This window comes from Gopherus flavomarginatus, chromosome 5, assembly GCF_025201925.1.
Source record: "Gopherus flavomarginatus isolate rGopFla2 chromosome 5, rGopFla2.mat.asm, whole genome shotgun sequence".
Lineage (NCBI taxonomy): Eukaryota > Metazoa > Chordata > Testudines > Testudinidae > Gopherus > Gopherus flavomarginatus.
The window spans coordinates 32,633,209-32,657,748 of NC_066621.1; the positions used below are offsets into that span (position 1 = coordinate 32,633,209).

General features: G+C 47.5%; 1 non-coding gene across 1 annotated transcript; it reads left to right on the forward strand.

Moving 5' to 3' along the window:
* Nucleotides 1-2,380: 2,380 nt before the first annotated feature.
* On the forward strand, nucleotides 2,381-2,453 carry TRNAV-AAC (transfer RNA valine (anticodon AAC)). The gene has a single exon. It is a non-coding gene; the product is annotated as a tRNA-Val (tRNA).
* Nucleotides 2,454-24,540: the final 22,087 nt, after the last annotated feature.

Below are 24,540 nucleotides of genomic sequence, written 5' to 3' on the forward strand. Positions count from 1 at the left end.
TTCCTGTTGATAGCAGCCAAGGGAATGCTGGGAAATGTTCCTTCTCTGCTCCAAGGCAGGGAGCTGGTCAAGGAACTACAGCTCCGAGGGCCCTATGGGGTCTCAGCTCCCCTACTGAATCCAGGCTGCTCTGAGGCTCCCTTTCTGCAGAGGGGAGGAAGTTACTGTTACAGGTCCCTTCAGAGCTTGGGCTTAGCACTATGGCACCATGTCAAATCCAGTACTGCTCCCAACTCTATCCAGCTCTGCTGCTGGCAGGATCCCTTCCCATTCTTTTTGTTTCCTGTCTCCGCTCCAAGGAGAAGCTCTGCATTGTTCCTGTGTGGGGAATTGAACCCAGGCTGTCTGGGTGAAAGACAAAAAGCCTAACCACTAGACCACATGGCACTTCCATAACACGTTTACATGTTCATATACAATAACACAATTAAACGTAGCCATTCAAAGTAGCCATTTAAAAGAAGCCATTCAAAAAACTTCAAAAACAGACTTCAAAGAGAAATTGCAGAGTTACAACTGATCTGCAAACTTAACACCATTAATTTGAGCTTGAAGAGGGACTGGGGGTGACTGGCTCACTACAAATGCAATTTTCCCTCTCTTGGTATTGACACCTCCCTGTCAATTACTTGGAGAGAGCCACATCCACCCTGACTGAATTAGCCTTCAACACTGGTTCTCCCGTTGTATGGAAACTCCCTTTACATCATGTTCCAATATATATTTATGCCTCTATCTGCAATTTTCACTCCATGCATCTGAAGAAGAGGGCTTTTTACCCACGAATGCTTGTGTCCAAATAAATCTGTTAGTTCTTAAGGTGTCACCGGACTCCTCGTTGTTTTTGTGAAATAAAAGCAAAATGCACTCTAAGCTGATCTTAACCCTTTCAATGCCCTTACAAACTTAGATGCTTCTCACCACAGGCCGGTTGGTGGCTTTTCAGCCAGGCTCTCCCCTTTCGTCAGCGCTCGAGTTGCTTGGTGTGGGGGTGTCTGTAGATGTAGGTGGACGAGAGAGACAAAGCATGGCAAATGTCTCTGCTTTTATCATGTCCTTTCTTCCCTCTTGGCTTTGCTCCCCCTTCAGAGTCAGGTGAGCATCACTGCGTCTCTCCAAGCAAGTCTGAGCAATTCCCCTGGGGTGTCCTCTTGCAGGTAAGTGATTGCACTGTAGCTCCCTTGCTGAACAATGGCTGTTGATGGGTTGTTTGACACCCTGTCCGGGTGTTGGTTACTTTCCTTGCTGTTGTCACTGGGGAGCTAATATTTGGCTGACTCCCCCACCTTACAGCATAGTGATAACTACACTGCACAATTCTCATAACTTCATATGCATGAATGGTAAACATATATGGGTAGAGAAATGACTTTCAGCAGATCATATCCTTTCCCCTGATACCTTACAAGGCATGCTCTGTATATAAGATCACGATTATATGAAAATGAGGAATATGGGGGTTACAGCACACTCCCCCAAAGGTACAGAATGTCACACTGAGATTCTATTTTCATTTGTTATGTAACAGCATTAAAGAGATCCAGTGACTGACCAATGGCATTTTCAAGTGCCAAAATAGCAAGCGCTGTTGGTCTCTCATTGGCCATCAGCGACTGAAGATACGGTTTAATGAGCCAGAGCTTCAAGGCGAGGGTGGCTCTGTCCACTGCCTTCCGTTGCGCTGCTGGGCACCAAGTCCCTGGCGGTCAATATGTGAAGCTGGGAGAAGAGAGTGGGGTGGCAAGCGGGGGTAGAACTTTTGCCACCAGGGTCTAGCTGTCTAACTTCCTTTTTGTACTGCTTGGCCCCCGTTGCCTTCAGGTAACACAGGAACTAAGGCAGGAATAGGGTGAGGAAGCAAGTAAAGCTGAGCAAGGAAGGCAAAAGTTAATCTTATCTTCATGGGCAGCTCGCAATGATGTCCTTTTTCTGTGCCACAGCTGACAACAACATCCCAGACAGAAAAGTAACAGGCCAAAAAGAAACCTAGCAGCTGCTGAAACAGTTCAGTTGGGAGCGTGCTAGACTAACAGGCTCTTCTATCCTCCTTTATGCACGGGCGGGAAGTTTTCTGAGAGTGCAGCAGTACCTTTAACTGCCACGAGTCCCTCATTTCAGGCTATGCAGCAGGAAAAGACAGCATTTGCTTCTGCACCGAGTTGCCCACCGGACGTTTCATTCTTCTCTTGCTCTTTGTAAGCAAGGAGAAGAAAAAGAAGCTCTCCCTCAAGCTGGAGTCACACGGGCGAGGTAAGGATGACTTCCTGAGTGCTGGCTCCAGTCCTCTGCCCTGCCAGCTGACCAATCGAGGGGCTACCACCACATTCTCTAGATTTGTCCATCAGTCTGTGCCAGAATGAGCAACAACCTAGTGGGTGGAGTTTCTGTAGTGTAGTGGTTATCACATTTGCCTAACACGCAAAAGGTCCCTGGTTCAAAACCAGCCAGAAACACGTTGGCTTCCTTTTAGACTCATAGACTTATAGGTCAGAAGGGACCAATCTGATCATCTAGTCTGACCTCCTGCACAAGGCAGGCCACAGAACCCCACCCATCCAATTTTATACAACCCCTATCCCAGGACCGAGTTATTGAAATCCTCAAAAATGGTTTGAAGACCTCAAGCTGCAGAGACACCACCAGCAAGCGACCCGTGCCCCACGCTGCAGGGGAAGGCGAAAAACCTCCAGGGCACCTGCCAATCCGCCCTGGAGGAAAATTCCTTCCCGACCCCAAATATGGCGATCAGCTAAACCCTGAGCATGTGGGCAAGAGTCACCAGCCAGCACCCAAGAAGGAGTTCTCCGCAGCAACTCAGTACCCATCGCATGCAACATCTCCCCGCAGACCATTGAGCAGACCTGTCTGGTGGTAATTCAAGATCAATTGCCCAAATTGCCGATCCTATCATAACATCCCCTCCAAATACTTATCAAGCTTTGTCTTAAAGCCAGGAAAGTCTTTTGCCCCTACTACTTCCCTCGGAAGGCTATTCCAGAACTTCACTCCCCTAATGGTCAGAAACCTTCGTCTAATTTCAAGTCTAAACTTCCTAATATCCAGTTTATACCCATTCGTCCTCGTGGCTACATTAGTACTAAACTTAAATAATTCCTCTCCCTCCCTAACGTTAACCCCCTTGATATATTTATATAGGGCGAGCATATCCCCCCTCAGCCTTCTTTTGGCCAGGCTAAACAAGCCAAGCTCTTTGAGTCTCCTTTCATAAGGCAGTTTTTCCATTCCTCGGATCATCCTCGTAGCCCGTCTCTGAACCTGTTCCAGTTTGAATTCATCCTTCTTGAACATGGGACACCAGAACTGCACACAGTATTCCAGATGGGGTCTCACCAACGCCGTATACAACGGTAATAACACCTCCTTATCCTTGCAGGAAATACCCCGCCTGATGCATCCCAAAATCGCATTTGCTTTTTTAACAGCCGTATCACATTGGCGACTCATAGTCATCCTGCTATCAACCAGTACCCCAAGGTCCTTCTCTTCCTCCGTAGCTTCCAACTGATGCGCCCCCAACGTATATCCAAAATTCTTATTATTAATTCCTAAATGCATGACCTTGCACTTTTCACTATTGTATTTCATCCTATTTCTATTACTCCAGTTTACAAGGTGGTTCAGATCTTCTTGAATAGTATCCCTGTCCTTCTCCGTGTTAGCAATAACCCCCAGCTTCGTGTCATCCGCGAACTTTATTAGCACATTCCCGCTCTTTGTGCCAAGGTCAGTAATAAAAAGGTTAAATAAGATCGGTCCCAAGACCGATCCTTGAGGGACTCCACTGGTGACCTCCTTCCAGTCCGACAGTTCACCTTTCAATACGACCCTCTGGAGTCTCCCCTTTAACCAGTTCCTTATCCACCTTACAACTTTCATATTCACTCCCAGATTTTCCAATTTAACTAACAGCTCCCCGTGCGGAACCGTGTCGAACGCCTTACTGAAATCTAGGTAAATTATATCTACCGCATTTCCTTTATCTAAGTAATCCGTCACCTTCTCAAAGAAGGAGATCAGATTGGTTTGGCACGATCTACCTTTAGTAAATCCGTGTTGCAGTTCGTCCCAATTACCATTGACCTCTATGTCCTTAACTACTTTCTCCCTTAAAATTTTTTCCAAGACCTTACATACTACAGACGTCAAGCTAACAGGCCTATAATTACCCGGATCACTCTTTTTCCCTTTCTTGAAAATAGGAACTACATTAGCAATCCTCCAGTCATACGGCACAACACCCGAGATTATCGATTGCTTAAAAATTCTCGCTAACGGGCTCGCAATTTCACGCGCCAGTTCCTTTAATATCCTCGGGTGGAGATTGTCCGGGCCCTCCGACTTCGACCCATCGAGCTGTTCAAGTACGGCCTCTACCTCAGTTGCAGTAATATCCACTTCCATATCCACATTCCCGTTTATCATCCCTCCATCATCGCAAGGTTCCTCACTAGTCTTATTAAAAACCGAGGCAAAGTACTTGTTTAGATGTTGGGCCATGCCTAGGTTATCCTTAACCTCCATTCCATCCTCAGTGTATAGCGGCCCCACTTCTTCTTTCTTTGTTTTCTTCTTATTTATGTGGCTGTAGAACCTTTTACTATTGGTTTTGATTCCCTTTGCAAGTTCCAGTTCAATGCTGCTTTTAGCCTTCCTCACTTTATCCCTACATGTTCTGACCTCAGCAAGGTAGCTTTCTTTACTGATCCTGCCTTCCTTCCACTCCCTGTAAGCTTTCTGCTTTTGTCTAATCCCCTCTCTGAGTTGCTTGCTCATCCAGTTTGGCCTGCAACTCCTGCCCATGGTTCTTTTCCCCTTTCTCGGGATGCAGGCTTCCGACAGTCTCCGCAGCTGTGACTTAAAGTAATTCCAGGCCTCCTCCACATTTAAATCCACTAATTCCTCCGTCCAATCCACTTCCCTAACTAATTTCCTTAACTTTTTAAAATTAGCCCTCGAGAAGTCAAAAACCCTAATCGCAGATCTACATTTGTTTATCCTTCCATCTACTTTGAACTGAATCAGCTCATGATCACTCGAACCAAGGTTGTCCCCTACCACCATTTCTTCTATGAGGTCCTCACTGCTCACCAACACCAAGTCTAGAATGGCATCCCCTCTCGTAGGTGCTTCAACTACTTGATGAAGAAATCCATCCGCTATCACATCCAGAAAAATCCGACCCCAGATCCCCTTGTTATTCAGAAAGGGCACTCCTCCTATTGGCCTGTCCCTGGGATAACTCCAACCCCTGCATGACAGAGGATGCTGACAGCAGTGGAGAAAGCACCTTGGTGTCAGGCTGGAGAACCTAGAGTAGTTAGGCCAGTCACCATTTGGAGGCTTGTGGCTTGGCCACCTCTGCTGTTGGAGGTTGGCCTATAGAGGCTCTCACTTCCTGCTGGGCTCCTTTGCGTGACTGACCAAAGGAGGAAGTGAGGCAGGAATGGGGCAATAGAGGAAAGTTGAGCTGAGGAAGGCAGGGAAGAAGCTGTGCGGCTAAGTGGGGTTAGTAGAGCACCCCCCTTCATTCTGCAAAGCCTGGGGTGGTGTGGTTGGCTGCTGGGAGGTAGAATCCTGTGCCTGCCTCTTGGCTTCCCAGGAGTGGCTACTTGCAGCCCAGGAGAAGAAGGGAGGTTCTGGGTGAAAGGAAAACATGCAAAGCTGAGTCCAAGTGGAGAATGGCGGCTCCTTTATGGCCAACCTGGGGGCATGACTGATGGTTTTAGAGGTGGAGGCTGGGCTGGCTGTGAGCAACTGGGATCCAGGAAACCCCCACCTGCCCTTCTGAGGGCTGAACCCATGGAGGTGCGGTTGGCTGCTGGGAGACAGACCCCTGTGGCTGCCTGTTGGCATCCCAGGGATGGCTACTTTCAGCCCAGGAGAAGCGGGGTTCTGGGGGGAAGAAAAGCAGCAATGGTGAGGCTGAGTGGGCTCCTTTCTGGCCGAGATGGTGGACTGTGGTGAGTCTGGGAGTTGCCTGCAAGCCATAAGTGGACGTAGTGCAGTGAAAACTGCTGCTCCATTCTGGCCGACCTGGGGGCGCCATGGATGACTTGGGAGTGGGGGCAGGGCGCTGGCTGTGAGCAAATGGGATCCAGGAAGCCCCAGCCTGCCCCTCCAGGGGCCGAGTCTTCTTCTCTCATGCCATGGGGAGCCCGACCTTAAGCCTGCCCAGCATGTGCAGCAGCTCGAGCATTAAGCCTTCCTGTGTGCATAACAGAACTACGCCCTAGTGTAATAAGGTGTAAAGTTTAGATTGTGAATTTATCTTTAATTTCCATGGTAATTTACTTTGATCTTTTATTCCTACCACTTATAATCCTTAAAACTCCATCTTTCTGTAGTTAATAAATCTGTTTTATGCTCTACTTAAACTGGTGTATTTTGCTTGAAGTTCTTGGGAAATCTCAGCTCCATTACAAGGCTGGTTCATGTACTATTCACAGTGAGGGAGGGGTGGACCCTGTGTAATAAATTCACACTGATCAGGCTTCTGATTAAGGCAAGATGGTATGATCCAGGGGTGCAAGGCTGCAGAGCTGTAGGGGGGGCGACTTTCTATCATTAGTGTTATGAGTGGCTGCAGAAGCATTCATGTAATTCAGTTGGCTGTGTCCCTACCTACGGATGTCTGTGTAAGTGCAATATCTGCCAGAGATTCACAGCTTGTCTCAGCATCACATGTGTGAGAGGGAGCCCAGGTGGTGGGACAAAGGGCTCAGGGGTCCCACTGTTCAGTTGCATCCCATAGATCCCATCACAGACTTTCAACAACCACAGCGGGTGCTCACTGAGACAGAGAGAGAGATGCCAAAATAGTGATCTCCAGTGCCAGCAGACATCAAACTATCAGAAATTCTGTGAACAGAGAAGACCCTGCTAGTGGAAAATGCCTTTGAAAAAGACCCTTCTGTCCCCAGCTGTGGTCGTACAGTGCTCCGTGCTCTGCGTTGTGGCCTCAAGAGTCATGGATGCAAGTTGAGTTACGATGACCTTTTCCATTTCTTAGGTGCCTCTTCCAACACTTGTCAGAAAAAATGACCGGTTTCTTTTGGAAGCATTTGCACTGCAAGGCAGAGGCAGTCTTCTCTGCTTCTTCAAAAGATTGACCAAAAAGTGGGAGGAGTGGACAGATTTGGCAACGCACCACTGGGTGCTGCATCTCTAACCTCTACTTTACCTGGCAAGTGCCTCTGGGACTTTTCTCCCAGCTGCTCCATTTTTCATCAGTGACAATCAAAAGGAAGATGACATGACATCTGTGTGTGGACATCCCCAGCGAATCACAAGGACATGTGGTGCAGGGTTTTGTGTTGCAGCAATTGCAGTCAAAGCAACCACCATGCCAATGACAGTCACAGCAGCCTTTTCATCAACTCCAGGCTTGTGATATGATTCTTTCCAATGTTTCTCTCCAAAGAAGCCTTTTCCTTAGCATGCAATGACTTGAATACCAAGGGAGGTCTCTTCTGTTTCCTAGAAAGTCACAGGAAAATGTGAGCAGAGGAGACGAAACCCGTAGAACAAGGTACTACTGGGAGTTGAACCCAGGATCTCCTGTTTACTAGACAGGTGCTTTAGCCACCCAAGCCATGGTGCCTGCTTTGAGAAAATACTTGCAACTGTTCCCTTTGATGGTCCAGGACAACACCTGCAAATTCCAAACTACAGACATTCCCCATTTCCCTCAAGACTTGCACGGAAGAACTGGCAGGCCAAGCCAGGATCTTCTGGTTACTAGGAAGACACTTCAGCCAGCTCTTCCCAAAGATCACTATCTAAAGACCTTTAAACAGCCTCTGTAGATGTTCACTGACAAAGAGATGCCAAAATAGAGTTCTCCACTGCCTGCAGCCATCACACTACCAGGAGTTCTGCGCACAGAGAGGCCCCTGCTGGTGGAAAAGGCTTTGGTAGACACTCTTCTGACACCAGCCTGTGCTCATATACTGTTTAGCACTTTGTGTTGTGACTTCAGCATCCACAGATGCCAGTTGAGTTGGGGGACATTGTTCCTGTCTCCACATTTGTTTAATGGCTCCTTTCAACACTTGCCACCAAAAAGACTTGTTTCTTTTGCAAGCAATGTGCAGCTAGGCAAAGGCAGTCTTCTCCATTTCCTCAGAAAATCACCAAGCTGTGGGGAGAGAAGACACATTCAGCCAAGCTGGATGATGAATCTCCTCTTTGTTCAGCAGGTGTCTGTGAAGGACATAAATCTCCACCATGTAGAGGGCAAGAATAGGAGTTTATTACACACAGAACTGGCAGAGTGTCACCTTGCTTATTAGGCTCAGAGACACTGTTAATTGATTACAATAGAATATATAGATTTTCCATGGGTGGGGGAAAGAGACGGGGTAGGGAGTTCCAAACTCTGGGATAGGTTTTGCAGCAAGACATGATAAGCACAGTAGCCAAAGGTTAACAGGTTACATAATGTCTCCACCCATGGTCTCAAGTTAGCAAGTTAACATTTCATGAATACTTTGATAAAATGTTATTAGTATAAAATATCTATGCTGAATTCTGATTAGAGGTCCATAGGAAAGGAGCAACTCCTTTGATTGTCCTCCAGGTACATTCCTAGGGTTTAAAGCAAAGAAACAGTGAAAGTATATGGCAATAAGGATTGTTTTCTGTGTGTCTTAAGGCAAGGCATTGGTCCCTGGGAAGGGAGGTGGAAGGATGCCATATCTTATATTGACATCTGCCAACTTTTCATAAACTCAACGTTGGATCTCTGGGAAGAACGTCTCCCTACAGAAGAGACTTACACAATAGGAACAGGGATTCTTTGTTCAATCTGCAACACTGAATAAGATACAATTCTTTAGTTCTTAGCTCCAACACCTGGCAATTTGCTGACCAAGCCTATCTTAGCAAGCAAGGCTTTCTGTTTACCCAGCTTTCTTTTAGCTGGTCACTATTTGCTAGGCTTCTGGTCCCTTGATTATACTCTGGACTTTGGGTCTGGAAAAGAGCTGGCACAATCCATAGACCAGGTTGTTATATAATATGCACATGAATTTTAACCCTTCACATACAGTAATGGCAAAGTTCTTGGTTCAGGCTTGTAGCAGTGATGGAATAAACTGCAGGTTCAAATCAAGTCTCTGGAGTCCATCCACAGCTGGGATGGGTCAGTCAGTCCCTTGTACAGAGCTTCAGTTTGTAGCAAAGTCCCTTCAGAGGTATGAAGCAGGACTGAAGACAAGATGGAGACGAGGCATCAGCCTTTTACAGTCTCTTGCCATGCGGTCTTTGTTTTCTTTGTCCCAAGGACACTCTATCCAGCACGTGGCATAGAAAAACCTTTGAGTTTTGTCCATAGGCAGGTCCCTGCATACCTTGCTGAGCCACAAGGCATATCTACCTTCTCTCAATGGGTTGATTGTAGAGCTGATGGTCCTTAATGGGCCATCAAGCAGGCTAGGCAGAACTGACACCAACTCGTCTGGCTGGGGTGTTCCTCGGAAGCATAGCACAAGTTTGAATACAGACAGCATAGAGCCAATATTCATAAAGTCAACTACAAAAATGATACACATCTAGAGATAGCATCATTATAATCAGCCAATCAGAACCTCTCCATAGACCCCTTTCACAACAACCTTTCTATCATATTGGCTGCAAATATAGAAGAGTGGTCACAATGGTGATCTATAAAGTTACAGATTATGTCAATAACATCACAGGAGGTGACACGGCATCAGTGAGACTGATATTGGAATACTGTCTCCAGTTTTGGTGTCCTCATTTGAAAAAGATACTGTGAAATTGGAGCTGGGGCAGCAAAAAGCCACCAAAATGTTCTGTGGGCTGGAGAAAAATGCCTTCTAGTGAGCTATTGAAAGAGCTCCATCTGTTTAACTTATCAAAAGAAGATTGAAAGGTGACTTCACTGAAGTGTTGAAGTGCCTTAATGGAGAGAAAAGATTGGGTATTAAAGGGCTCTTGAATGGAGCAGAGAAAGACATAACAAGACCCAATGATTGGAAGGTGAAAAGAGACAAATTCATATTACAACTAAGCCCCAAATAGTCAACAGCGAGGATGATTCACCACAGGAACAAGCTATCAAGGAAAGTGGTGGAATCTCCATCCCCTGAAGTCATTCAATGAAAACTGGATGCCTTTCCCCCAGAAGTAGCTATTGTGTCATGCAGGAGGCCTGTGATATGCAGGGGGTCAGATTAGATGCTGTAATGGTCTCTTCTGGCCAGAAAGTAGACTAATTTTACAGATACTAGTTTTCGGAAAAACTGAGTGTAGCATTTAGAGCAGCATCTGAAGTTTTACTGTCTAGCCAGCTTACTGCCTAGAACGAACGCTCCTTGAGTGGGGTGACCACAGGGAGTACCTCAAACCTCCAAAGGGCCTGGCCAGGGAAATTGATGCTAGCCTTGGTACATGGACGCACACCGCCGAATTAATGTGCTTAGTATGGGCCTGTGTCCTCGACTTTATACAATTTCCAGAGCGTTGCACTGTGGGTAACTGTCCCATAGTTCCCGCATTCTCCTCTGCCAATTGGAATTCTGAGTTGAGATCTCAATGCCTGATGGGGCAAAAATAGTGTCATGAGTGAGTCTGGGTAAATGTCATCACTCAATCCTCCCTCCATGAAAACAACAGCAGACAATCATTTTGCGCCCTTTTCCCTGGATTGCCCGTCCAGACGCCATAGCACAGCAACCATGGAGCCCGTTCAGCCTTTTTTCACTGTCACCATATGTCTTCTTTATAGTGCTGACAGACGTGGTACTGCAGTGCTACACAGCAGCATCCCCTTGCTTTTTGCAAGTTAGCAAAGATGGTTACCAGCCCTACTGTACCGTCTGCTGCTTTGCAAGTTGACAATGACAGTTACCAGTTATACTGCACCATCTGCTGCTGTCATGGGTGCTCCTGGCTGGCCTCGATGGGGTCGGTCACGGGCTTATGGACAAAAATAGGAATGACTTCCCAGGTCATTCTCTTCTTTAAGTTTTGTCTAATGGAGAGTCAGTTCTGCCTAGATTATCAGGCAAGCCTACTAAAGAACCAGAGGGGCAAACGGGCGCTCCGGGTCAGAGCCCTAGAGATCCCGCAGAAATGATGCACTGCATGCCATTCTAGTGGGTGCCCCTGCAACAACCCTACCCATTGCTTCCCTCCTCCCCTACCCCTCCTGGGCTACCGTGGCAGTTATCCTCCCATTTGTGTGATGAAGTAATAAAGAATGCAGGAATTTGAAACAACACTGACTTTATTGCTTCTGCAAGCATGGATCAAAGGGAGGAGGGGAGCGCAGCCTCCAGCTGCTATGAATGAACCTGGGAGTCATTCCCATCTTTGTCCAGGCACCCCCGGCCGACCTCACCGAGGCCAGTCAGGAGCACTCACGGGACGACGATGATGGATACCTGTCCTACTGTACCGTCTGCCGTCCGCAGGGGAAGGGAAGGGGATGCTGCTGTGTAGTGCTCCAGCACCACATCTGCCAGCAGCATCCAGTAGACATACAGTGACACTGAAAAAAGGTGAGAGAGGATTTTTTTCCCTTTGCTTTCATGGGGGCAGGAGGCGGGGGAACGACATATACTCTGAACAACCAGCGACAATGTTTTTGACCCTTCAGGCTTTGGGAACTCAGCCAAGAATTCAAATGGTTTTTGGAGAGTGCGGGAACTGTGGGATAGCTACAATCCTCAGTCGCCCCTCCCTCCATGAGCGTCCATTTCATTCTTTGACTTTCTGGTACGCTTGTCTCAGTTCCTTAAGTTTCAGCACTGCCTTGAGTCCCTATTGTGGCCTCTGTCCTTCATAGCCTTGGAGATTTTTTCAAATGTTTTGGTATTTCGTCTTTTGGAACAGAGTTCTGATAAAACAGATTCATCTCCCCATACAGAGATCAGCTTCAGTATCTCCCGAACAGTCCATGCTGGAGCTCTTTTTTGATTCTGGGACTGCATAGTCACCTGTGCTGATCAGCGCTCCACGCTGGGCAAACAGGAAATGAAATTCAAAAGTTTACGGGGCTTTTCTTGTCTACCTGGCCAGTGCATCCGAGTTCAGATTGCTGTCCAGAGCAGTCACAATGGTGCACTGTGGGATAGTGCCCAGAGACCAATACCGTCAAATTGCAGCCACACTAACCCTAATCTGACATGGCAATACTGATTTCAGCACTACTCATCATCAAGGAGGAGTACAGATACCGGTATTAAGAGCCCTTTATATCAATATAAAGGGCTTCTTTGTGTGGACGGATGCAGGGTTAATGTGACATAAACTCGTAGTGTTGACCAGGCCAGAGAGAGCAGCAGGTTTCCCCTTTTGTTTCCTGCTTTCGTTTCCTTGACTAGTTTCTCCTCTGCACCAACTTGCTGTATTTGTTTGTGAGTCTGACTAGCTCAGTTGGTAAAGTATCAGACTTTTAATCTGAGGGTTCAAGTCCCTGGTCAGGTAATAAACTACTCATTATATCTTAAAAATCTGTCTTTCTGGAGTCTTCTTTGATGTTTTTTCTCTTCAGGATTTTGCCTTTTCTAAGAAGGGCCTTTGTGTGTGGGGGATTGAAGGGGCAACTTCCTGACAGCCCTTCTGTCCTTGCAGGCTGGGGGAATAAAGGCCTCTGGGCATATAGCATGTTCCTCCCCTGCACGCACACACACAAAATATCATTATGGAATTAGAATCACCTGCTGCCTTCCCTTGTTCTGCTGGATCCCCAAATGAGGATACTCTTCAGCCTAAACCCATGTCCCCTCTTTGCCCAGTGCCCCTCAGTCTCAACCCTCAGTCCCTCCTATGCTCACTGCTCCTCACTCCCAACCAGAGCCTGCTCCTCTTCACCCTTCTCCTCTGTCCCAACCCACAACCCCCTCCTATTCCCAGTGCCCCTCAATCTCAACCCACAGCTCCTTCCTTCCCCCCAGCAGCAGGTGCTTCAGACCCCCTCAGGAAGATTTTCTTGCAAGGTTTCGTGTATGAGTCTTCATGTGGATTTTACAGTATGTTGGGAATATGTTGGGTTGCTTGCCAAAATGATCACTTTTGGCTGGTGTTGGATTCCCAGTCTCCTTGTTATTGGGACAGGAGAAATAAAGGGTGGTTGTCCTTGTTGTGTGAATCGAGGGCAGCAGAACTGTGCTTGGCAGATCCAGATGGAGGGACTCACTCTCAATTCAATAGCACTTGCTAGGCAGGGGACATTGGTTCCAAAGCCAAGTGGGCTGGGGCCTGAGTCCTCATGCTAAAATTTATGTGTTAGACCAACTTTAGGACAGGGTGGCTGTGGAGGGGTGAGTGAGTCCCTAGACAACATAGTGAGTACGGTGCCTTCTTATTTTCCCCCTTTTCCACCCAGGATGACAGACGAACTCTACAGAGGACACTGCCCAGCTTATTTGTGGGTGGGTCTTTTCCTCATAGTTTAGGTTTATGTGTTGGGGCTGCTGACATGACTTCTGCTAACCCTGGGCTTGCATTGCAATGTAGACGTACCCTGAGAGTGCAGCTATACTGAGATAAAATCCCTGTGGCCTGGCTGGCCTGGATGATCTGATTTGGGCTCCTGGGGCTCAGGTTGTGAGGCTAAAAACTGCAGTGTAGACATTTGGGCTCAGACTGGAGCCGAGGCTCGGAGACCCTCACCCCTTGTGGAGTCTCAGAGGCTGGGCTCAAGCCCAAGTGTCTACACTGTAATTTTATTACCCTGTCGCACAAGCCCCACAAGCCTGAATCAGCTGACCCAGGGTTTGAGAATAGTGACTTGGGTGTGCTAATGGCAGTGTAGACATAATGCTAGGCTATGTCCACACTGCAATGAAACATCCAGGGCTGCTCCATGCCAGCTCCGTCTCCTGGGGCTTGGGCCGTGGGGTGGTAAATTTGCAGTGTAGACATCTCAGCTCAGGCTCAATACTGGGGTCTGGGACCCCACAAGGTTGGGAGGGAGTTTAGCAAGCAAAAAAGGTAAAATGGCAGTGGAGTATTACCGTGGACTCAGTGGCATTTCTCCATTGGTCTGTCTGCTTTGGGGCAGGGACAATGACACGTCCTGCTGCTTTTGTTGTTTCAAAGGGCGGTTTAGGATTTTCATTCTCAGACACTGGGCACAAAGCAGGACTCAACCCTCAATGCAAATTAAATGAGCTGCCCACAGATTCTGGCAGCCACAATGAGCATTTGATGCGAGAGCTCAGACCTGCCCCTGTCTCAGAGGGAGGGGGTCAGCTGCGAGGGGACTGGACCACTGTCCTATTAGCTCTTATCTCCCAAAATTTCAATAACTCTATTATCAGTGGCTCTGAGCATAATTTAAACCATAAGAAAAACCACACTGGGCTAGGCCGAAGGCCCATCTAGCTCTGAATTTTGTCTTCTGACAGTAGCCAATACCATGTACCCCAAAAGCCACTCCTCTAGGGACCTGAACCCAGGATCTCCTGCTTACAAGGCAAATGCTTTAGCCAGCTCAGCGATGGTGCTTGCATCTGGTTAAAACACAGTGTCTGACCACCTTCGGTCGGCAGCTCGTGGCTGGTGTACACACTGCAATGCCACATCTGGTGAGAAAACTGCCCTGTTTTGGTGACAAAATAAAACCACTTCGATGAGAGGCCTAGAGCTTTTTACAGCAAACTTAAAGGGACAGAGTGCCAGTGTAGATGCTGCCGTTCATTATATAACCATAACTGGCCTCCTCCAGTATCCCATAATGCATGCCGTGAACTCGCCTGCCCTGCATTCTGCTACAGAGCCATGGGTCTCTTCCCTTTCATAGCTCCAGGAAGTTCTGACAGCTAAGCCTGCTGCTCTGCTCCGGCAGCCAGGAGCAAATCTCTGCCATGGATGATGCTCTCTCCCGTCCTGCAAACACAGAGCAGGTGGCAGGAGCTTCCTTACAGTGGGGGCCGTGGGGCATTGGCATCTGAACTGTGACAACCCCATGGTACCCCTTCTTTCGAGGAGGCTCTTACCTTCTAAACAGGGACGGCTGTTTTCTAGTAAAATCACTACAAGGGAAGGAGAAAACTCAAAAGAGGTTCCTCCTGGCGCTCACGTCCGTGAACCCAAATACTCTCTCAGTCCTCAAAGAGAGACCTGGAGAAGGAGACTTGCTGAAGCAAAGCCCCAAGGGTCTCTGAGGTTTCCCTGGCCCCTCACCCCTGTCCTAGCTGGCTGATGTCAGCATCTCTCTGTGAGGTCACCACCTCCCATCACCTTGGACCAATAGTCTGAGGTCCTGCAAAAGGCCTTTGTGATGTCACTGTCACACCCCTCCCTTGCTGTGCCAATGTCCTGCCCCTGGCCTGGACCTTTGGAGGTTTGAGCTACTCCCTGTGGATCACCCCACTCAAGGAGTGTTCGTTCTAGGCAGCAAACCAGCTAGACAGGAAAACATCAGACGCTGCTCCCAATGCTACACTCTGTTTTTCAGAAATTAGTCAACTTTATGGCCGGAAGAGACCATTAGAGCATCTAATCTGACCCCCTGCATATCACAGGCCTCCTGTATGACACAAGAGCTACTTTGGGGGCAAAAACATTCCAGAAAGGCATCTAGTCTTCATTAAATGACATCAGGAGATGGCGAATCCACCACTTTCCTTGGTAGCTTGTTCCTGTGGTGAATCATCCTCACTGCTGAATTTTTGCTCCCTATTTGTAATATGAATTTCTCTTTTCACTTTTCGGCCATTCGGTCTTGTTATGCCTTTCTCTGCTCGATTAAAGAGCCCTTTAATACCCAGTCTTTTCTCTCCCTGAAGGCACTTCAACACTTCAGTGAAGTCACCTTTCAATCTTCTTTTGATAAGCTAAACAGGTTGAGCTCTTTCACTACTCACTAGAAGGCATTTTTCTCCAGCCCTCAGAACATTTGGTGGCTCTTTGCTGCCCCAGCAGAGCAGTTTGCAGGGACCACTGGAGTGGTTCATGGAATGGCTGGTGAAGTGGAGCGGCTCAGACTCCCTGCTTGCAAGAGGGGAAGTATTGCCTCCTAGAGGCACCCAGGGGGGTGATGTGTAATTGTCCCAGGTCACTGGGTGTGGGCTCGAGCCAGTTTTGTATTGCTTTATTGAAGCAGCAAAGAATCCTGTGGCACCTTATAGACTAACAGACGTTTTGGAGCATGAGCTTTCGTGGGTGAATACCCACTTCCTCAGATGCATGTAATGGAAATATCCAGGGGCAGGTATATATATGTGTGCTAGCAAGCAAGCTAGAGATAACGAGGTCAGTTCAATCAGGGGGGATGAGGCCCTGTTCTAGCAGTTGAGGTGTGAAAACCAAGAGAGGAGAAACTGGTTCTGTAATTGGCAAGCCATTCACAGTCTTCGTTCAATCCTGAGCTGATGGTGTCAAATTTGCAGATGAACTGAAGCTCAGCAGTTTCTCTTTGAAGTCTGGTCCTGAAGTTTTTTTGCTGCAGGATGGCCACTTTAAGGTCTGCTATAGTGTGGCCAGTGAGGTTGAAGTGCTCTCCTACAGGTTTTTGTATATTGCCATTCCTAATGTCTGATTTGTGTCCATTTATCCTTTTCCATACAGACTGTCCAGTTTGGCCGATGTACATAGCAGAGGGGCATTGCTGGCATATGATGGCGTATATTACATTGGTGGATGTGCAGGTGAATGAACCAGTGATGGTGTGGCTGATCTGGTTAGGTCCTGTGATGGTGTCGCTGGTGTAGATATGTGTGCAGAGTTGGCATCGAGGTTTGTTGCATGGATTGGTTCCTGAGCTAGAGTTATTATGATGTGGTGTGCAGTTACTGGTGAAAATATGTTTCAGGTTGGCAGGTTGTCTGTGGGCAAGGATTGGCCTGCCACCCAAGGCCTGTGAAAGTGTGGGATCATTGTCCAGGATGGGTTGTAGATCCTTGATGATGCGTTGGAGGGGTTTTAGCTGGGGGCTGTATGTGATGGCCAGTGGAGTCCTGTTGGTTTCTCTCTTGGGTTTGTCTTGCAGTAGGAGGCTTCTGGGTACACGTCTGGCTCTGTTGATCTGTTTCCTTATTTCCTCGTGCGGGTATTGTAGTTTTGAGAATGCTTGGTGGAGATTTTGTAGGTGTTGGTCTCCGTCTGAGGGGTTAGAGCAGATGCGGTTGTACCTCAGTGCTTGGCTGCAGACAATGGATCGTGTGATGTGCCCGGGATGGAAGCTGGAGGCATGAAGGTAGGCATAGCGGTCGGTGGGTTTTCGATATAGGGTGGTGTTAATGTGACCATCACTGATTTGCACCGTGGTGTCAAGAAAGTGGACCTCCCGTGTAGATTGGTACAGGCTGAGGTTGATGGTGGGGTGGAAGCTGTTGAAATCATGGTGGAATTTTTCCAGAGTCTCCTTCCCATGGGTCCAGATGATGAAGATGTCATCAATGTAGCGTAGATAGAGAAGGGGTGTGAGTGGACGAGAGCTGAGGAAGCGTTGTTCCAGGTCGGCCATGAAGATATTGGCATATTGTGGGGCCACGCGGGTGCCCATAGCAGTGACACTGATCTGGAGAAACCAACCAATATTCTCAAACCCTGGGTCAGCTGATTCAGGCTTGTGGGGCTTGTGCGACAGGGTAATAAAATTACAGTGTAGACACTTGGGCTTGAGCAAAGCCTCTGAGACTCCACAAGGGGTGAGGGTCTCCGAGCCTCGGCTCCAGTCTGAGCCCAAATGTCTACACTGCAGTTTTTAGCCTCACAACCTGAGCCCCAGGAGCCCAAATCAGATCATCCAGGCCAGCCAGGCCACAGGGATTTTATCTCAGTATAGCTGCACTCTCAGGGTACGTCTACATTGCAATGCAAGCCCAGGGTTAGCAGAAGTCATGTCAGCAGCCCCAACACATAAACCTAAACTATGAGGAAAAGACCCACCCACAAATAAGCTGGGCAGTGTCCTTCTCCCTAAGGTTCGTAAGTCCAGCAACCTAAAGTCACTTAACATGAGCCATCTCCTCTCTGCACCCCACTCACAGCTGTTGTCCTTAGTCAGTGCAAGCCCAGGGGTGCCTCTGAAGAGTTCATCTGTCATCCTGGGTGGAAAAGGGGGGAAATAAGAAGGCACCGTACTCACTATGTTGTCTAGGGACTCACTCACCCCTCCACAGCCACCCTGTCCTGAAGTTGGTCTAACACATAAATTTTAGCATGAGGACTCAGGCCCCAGCCCACTTGGCTTTGGAACCAATGTCCCCTGCCTAGCAAGTGCTATTGAATTGAGGGTGAGTCCCTCCATCTGGGTCTGCCAAGCACAGTTCTGCTGCCCTCGATTCACACAACAAGGACAACAACCCTTTATTTCTCCTGTCCCAATAACAAGGAGACTGGGAATTCAACACCAGCCAAAAGTGATCATTTTGGCAAGCAACCCAACATATTCCCAACATACTGTAAAATCCAGATGAAGACTCATACACGAAACCTTGCAAGAAAATCTTCCTGAGGGGGTCTGAAGCACCTGCTGCTGGGGGGGAAGGAAGGAGCTGTGGGTTGAGATTGAGGGGCACTGGGAATAGGAGGGGGTTGTGGGTTGGGACAGAGGAGAAGGGTGAAGAGGAGCAGGCTCTGGTTGGGAGTGAGGAGCAGTGAGCATAGGAGGGACTGAGGGTTGGGACTGAGGGGCACTGAGCAAAGAGGGGACATGGGTTTAGGCTGAAGAGTATCCTCATTTGGGGATCCAGCAGAACAGGGGAAGGCAGCAGGTGATTCTAATTCCATAAGGATATTTTATGTGTGTGCGTGCAGGGGAGGAACATGATATATGCCCAGAGGCCTTTATTCCTCCAGCCTGCAAGGACAGAGGGTCTGTCAGGAAGTTGCCCCTTCAATCCCCCACACACAAAGGCCCTTCTTAGAAAAGGCAAAATCCTGAAGAGAAAAAACATCAAAGAAGACTCCAGAAAGACAGATTTTTAAGATATAATGAGTAGTTTATTACCTGACCAGGGACTTGAACCCTCAGATTAAAAGTCTGATACTTTACCAACTGAGCTAGTCAGACTCACAAACAAATACAGCAAGTTGGTGCAGAGGAGAAACTAGTCAAGGAAACGAAAGCAGGAAACAAAAGGGGAAACCTGCTGCTCTCTCTGGCCTGGTCAACACTACGAGTTTATGTCACATTAACCCTGCATCCGTCCACACAAAGAAGCCCTTTATATTGATATAAAGGGCTCTTAATACCGGTATCTGTACTCCTCCTTGATGATGAGTAGTGCTGAAATCAGTATTGCCATGTCAGATTAGGGTTAGTGTGGCTGCAATTTGACGGTATTGGTCTCTGGGCGCTATCCCACAGTGCACCATTGTGACTGCTCTGGACAGCAATCTGAACTCGGATGCACTGGCCAGGTAGACAAGAAAAGCCCCGTAAACTTTTGAATTTCATTTCCTGTTTGCCCAGCGTGGAGCGCTGATCAGCACAGGTGACTATGCAGTCCCAGAATCAAAAAAGAGCTCCAGCATGGACTGTTCGGGAGATACTGAAGCTGATCTCTGTATGGGGAGATGAATCTGTTTTATCAGAACTCTGTTCCAAAAGACGAAATACCAAAACATTTGAAAAAATCTCCAAGGCTATGAAGGACAGAGGCCACAATAGGGACTCAAGGCAGTGCTGAAACTTAAGGAACTGAGACAAGCGTACCAGAAAGTCAAAGAATGAAATGGACGCTCATGGAGGGAGGGGCGACTGAGGATTGTAGCTATCCCACAGTTCCCGCACTCTCCAAAAACCATTTGAATTCTTGGCTGAGTTCCCAAAGCCTGAAGGGTCAAAAACATTGTCGCTGGTTGTTCAGAGTATATGTCGTTCCCCCGCCTCCTGCCCCCATGAAAGCAAAGGGAAAAAAATCCTCTCTCACCTTTTTTCAGTGTCACTGTATGTCTACTGGATGCTGCTGGCAGATGTGGTGCTGGAGCACTACACAGCAGCATCCCCTTCCCTTCCCCTGCGGACGGCAGACGGTACAGTAGGACAGGTATCCATCATCGTCGTCCCGTGAGTGCTCCTGACTGGCCTCGGTGAGGTCGGCCGGGGGTGCCTGGACAAAGATGGGAATGACTCCCAGGTTCATTCATAGCAGCTGGAGGCTGCGCTCCCCTCCTCCCTTTGATCCATGCTTGCAGAAGCAATAAAGTCAGTGTTGTTTCAAATTCCTGCATTCTTTATTACTTCATCACACAAATGGGAGGATAACTGCCACGGTAGCCCAGGAGGGGTAGGGGAGGAGGGAAGCAATGGGTAGGGTTGTTGCAGGGGCACCCACTAGAATGGCATGCAGTGCATCATTTCTGCGGGATCTCTAGGGCTCTGACCCGGAGCGCCCGTTTGCCCCTCTGGTTCTTTAGTAGGCTTGCCTGATAATCTAGGCAGAACTGACTCTCCATTAGACAAAACTTAAAGAAGAGAATGACCTGGGAAGTCATTCCTATTTTTGTCCATAAGCCCGTGACCGACCCCATCGAGGCCAGCCAGGAGCACCCATGACAGCAGCAGATGGTGCAGTATAACTGGTAACTGTCATTGTCAACTTGCAAAGCAGCAGACGGTACAGTAGGGCTGGTAACCATCTTTGCTAACTTGCAAAAAGCAAGGGGATGCTGCTGTGTAGCACTGCAGTACCACGTCTGTCAGCACTATAAAGAAGACATATGGTGACAGTGAAAAAAGGCTGAACGGGCTCCATGGTTGCTGTGCTATGGCGTCTGGACGGGCAATCCAGGGAAAAGGGCGCAAAATGATAGTCTGCTGTTGTTTTCATGGAGGGAGGATTGAGTGATGACATTTACCCAGACTCACTCATGACACTATTTTTGCCCCATCAGGCATTGAGATCTCAACTCAGAATTCCAATTGGCAGAGGAGAATGCGGGAACTATGGGACAGTTACCCACAGTGCAACGCTCTGGAAATTGCATAAAGTCGAGGACACAGGCCCATACTAAGCACATTAATTCGGCGGTGTGCGTCCATGTACCAAGGCTAGCATCAATTTCCCTGGCCAGGCCCTTTGGAGGTTTGAGCTACTCCCTGTGGTCACCCCACTCAAGGAGCGTTCGTTCTAGGCAGTAAGCTGGCTAGACAGTAAAACTTCAGATGCTGCTCTAAATGCTACACTCAGTTTTTCCGAAAACTAGTATCTGTAAAATTAGTCTACTTTCTGGCCAGAAGAGACCATTACAGCATCTAATCTGACCCCCTGCATATCACAGGCCTCCTGCATGACACAATAGCTACTTCTGGGGGAAAGGCATCCAGTTTTCATTGAATGACTTCAGGGGATAGAGATTCCACCACTTTCCTTGATAGCTTGTTCCTGTGGTGAATCATCCTCGCTGTTGACTATTTGGGGCTTAGTTGTAATATGAATTTGTCTCTTTTCACCTTCCAATCATTGGGTCTTGTTATGTCTTTCTCTGCTCCATTCAAGAGCCCTTTAATACCCAATCTTTTCTCTCCATTAAGGCACTTCAACACTTCAGTGAAGTCACCTTTCAATCTTCTTTTGATAAGTTAAACAGATGGAGCTCTTTCAATAGCTCACTAGAAGGCATTTTTCTCCAGCTCACAGAACATTTTGGTGGCTTTTTGCTGCCCCAGCTCCAATTTCACAGTATCTTTTTCAAATGAGGACACCAAAACTGGAGACAGTATTCCAATATCAGTCTCACTGATGCCGTGTCACCTCCTGTGATGTTATTGACATAATCTGTAACTTTATAGATCACCATTGTGACCACTCTTCTATATTTGCAGCCAATATGATAGAAAGGTTGTTGTGAAAGGGGTCTATGGAGAGGTTCTGATTGGCTGATTATAATGATGCTATCTCTAGATGTGTATCATTTTTGTAGTTGACTTTATGAATATTGGCTCTATGCTGTCTGTATTCAAACTTGTGCTATGCTTCCGAGGAACACCCCAGCCAGACAAGTTGGTGTCAGTTCTGCCTAGCCTGCTTGATGGCCCATTAAGGACCATCAGCTCTACAATCAACCCATTGAGAGAAGGTAGATATGCCTTGTGGCTCAGCAAGTTATGCAGGGACCTGCCTATGGACAAAACTCAAAGGTTTTTCTATGCCACGTGCTGGATAGAGTGTCCTTGGGACAAAGAAAACAAAGACCGCATGGCAAGAGACTGTAAAAGGCTGATGCCTCGTCTCCATCTTGTCTTCAGTCCTGCTTCATACCTCTGAAGGGACTTTGCTACAAACTGAAGCTCTGTACAAGGGACTGACTGACCCATCCCAGCTGTGGATGGACTCCAGAGACTTGATTTGAACCTGCAGTTTATTCCATCACTGCTACAAGCCTGAACCAAGAACTTTGCCATTACTGTATGTGAAGGGTTAAAATTCATGTGCATATTATATAACAACCTGGTCTATGGATTGTGCCAGCTCTTTTCCAGACCCAAAGTCCAGAGTATAATCAAGGGACCAGAAGCCTAGCAAATAGTGACCAGCTAAAAGAAAGCTGGGTAAACAGAAAGCCTTGCTTGCTAAGATAGGCTTGGTCAGCAAATTGCCAGGTGTTGGAGCTAAGAACTAAAGAATTGTATCTTATTCAGTGTTGCAGATTGAACAAAGAATCCCTGTTCCTATTGTGTAAGTCTCTTCTGTAGGGAGACGTTCTTCCCAGAGATCCAACGTTGAGTTTATGAAAAGTTGGCAGATGTCAATATAAGATATGGCATCCTTCCACCTCCCTTCCCAGGGACCAATGCCTTGCCTTAAGACACACAGAAAACAATCTTTATTGCCATATACTTTCACTGTTTCTTTGCTTTAAACCCTAGGAATGTACCTGGAGGACAATCAAAGGAGTTGCTCCTTTCCTATGGACCTCAAATCAGAATTCAGCATAGATATTTTATACTAATAACATTTTATCAAAGTATTCATGAAATGTTAACTTGCTAACTTGAGACCATGGGTGGAGACATTATGTAACCTGTTAACCTTTGGCTACTGTGCTTATCATGTCTTGCTGCAAAACCTATCCCAGAGTTTGGAACTCCCTACCCCGTCTCTTTCCCCCACCCATGGAAAATCTATATATTCTATTGTAATCAATTAACAGTGTCTCTGAGCCTAATAAGCAAGGTGACACTCTGCCAGTTCTGTGTGTAATAAACTCCTATTCTTGCCCTCTACATGGTGGAGATTTATGTCCTTCACAGACACCTGCTGAACAAAGAGGAGATTCATCATCCAGCTTGGCTGAATGTGTCTTCTCTCCCCACAGCTTGGTGATCTTCTGAGGAAATGGAGAAGACTGCCTTTGCCTAGCTGCACATTGCTTGCAAAAGAAACAAGTCTTTTTGGTGGCAAGTGTTGAAAGGAGCCATTAGACAAATGTGGAGACAGGAACAATGTCCCCCAACTCAACTGGCATCTGTGGATGCTGAAGTCACAACACAAAGTGCTAAACAGTATATGAGCACAGGCTGGTGTCAGAAGAGTGTCTACCAAAGCCTTTTCCACCAGCAGGGGCCTCTCTGTGCGCAGAACTCCTGGTAGTGTGATGGCTGCAGGCAGTGGAGAACTCTATTTTGGCATCTCTTTGTCAGTGAACATCTACAGAGGCTGTTTAAAGGTCTTTAGATAGTGATCTTTGGGAAGAGCTGGCTGAAGTGTCTTCCTAGTAACCAGAAGATCCTGGCTTGGCCTGCCAGTTCTTCCGTGCAAGTCTTGAGGGAAATGGGGAATGTCTGTAGTTTGGAATTTGCAGGTGTTGTCCTGGACCATCAAAGGGAACAGTTGCAAATATCTTTTCAAGGCAGGCACCATGGCTTGGGTGGCTAAAGCACCTGTCTAGTAAACAGGAGATCATGGGTTCAACTCCCAGTAGTACCTTGTTCTACGGGTTTCATCTCCTCTGCTCACATTTTCCTGTGTCTTTCTAGGAAACAGAAGAGACCTCCCTTGGTATTCAAGTCATTGCATGCTAAGGAAAAGGCTTCTTTGGAGAGAAACATTGGAAAGAATCATATCACAAGCCTTTAGTTGATGAAAAGGCTGCTGTGACTGTCATTGGCATGGTGGTTGCTTTGACTGCAATTGCTGCAACACAAAACCCTGCACCACACGTCCTTGTGATTCGCTGGGGATGTCCACACACAGATGTCATGTCATCTTCCTTTTGATTGTCACTGATGAAAAATGGAGCAGCTGGGAGAAAAGTCCCAGAGGCACTTGCCAGGTAAAGTAGAGGTTAGAGATGCAGCACCCAGTGGTGCGTTGCCAAATCTGTCCACTCCTCCCACTTTTTGGTCAATCTTTTGAAGAAGCAGAGAAGACTGCCTCTGCCTTGCAGTGCAAATGCTTCCAAAAGAAACCGGTCATTTTTTCTGACAAGTGTTGGAAGAGGCACCTAAGAAATGGAAAAGGTCATCGTAACTCAACTTGCATCCATGACTCTTGAGGCCACAACGCAGAGCACGGAGCACTGTACGACCACAGCTGGGGACAGAAGGGCCTTTTTCAAAGGCATTTTCCACTAGCAGGGTCTTCTCTGTTCACA